A 458-nucleotide genomic window follows, 5' to 3' on the forward strand; every position below is an offset into this window, starting at 1 on the left:
AAAGGTCAAGGTCAAATTTTGCACCTTTTCACTGATGAACATTTTACTATGACATGATGAAGCAAAGTTGATCAGAATTAAACAAGGAGTAAACTGACCAAAGGTCAAGGTCATTGGGTCAAATGTCAAGGTTACATTTTGTATCTTTTCACTGGTGAACATTTCGCTATGACACTTTGAAGCAATGTAGCTCAGAATTAAACGAGTCAATTGACCAAAGGTCAAGGTCACTGGGTCAAAGGTGAAGGTTAAATTTTGTACCTTTTCCTTGATGAACATTTTGTTATGACATTATGAAGCAATGTTGTTCAGAACTTAACACAGAGTCAACTGACCTTAGGTCCAGGTTACGGGATCCAAACGGTCAAGGTCAAGGTTTGTATTTTCACTGATGAACATTTTGTTATGATATAAATAAGCAAAGTTGGTCGGAATTAAAGAATAAGTCAACTGACCAA

Source organism: Mizuhopecten yessoensis, unplaced genomic scaffold (assembly GCF_002113885.1).
Source record: "Mizuhopecten yessoensis strain PY_sf001 unplaced genomic scaffold, ASM211388v2 scaffold7777, whole genome shotgun sequence".
NCBI lineage: Eukaryota > Metazoa > Mollusca > Bivalvia > Pectinida > Pectinidae > Mizuhopecten > Mizuhopecten yessoensis.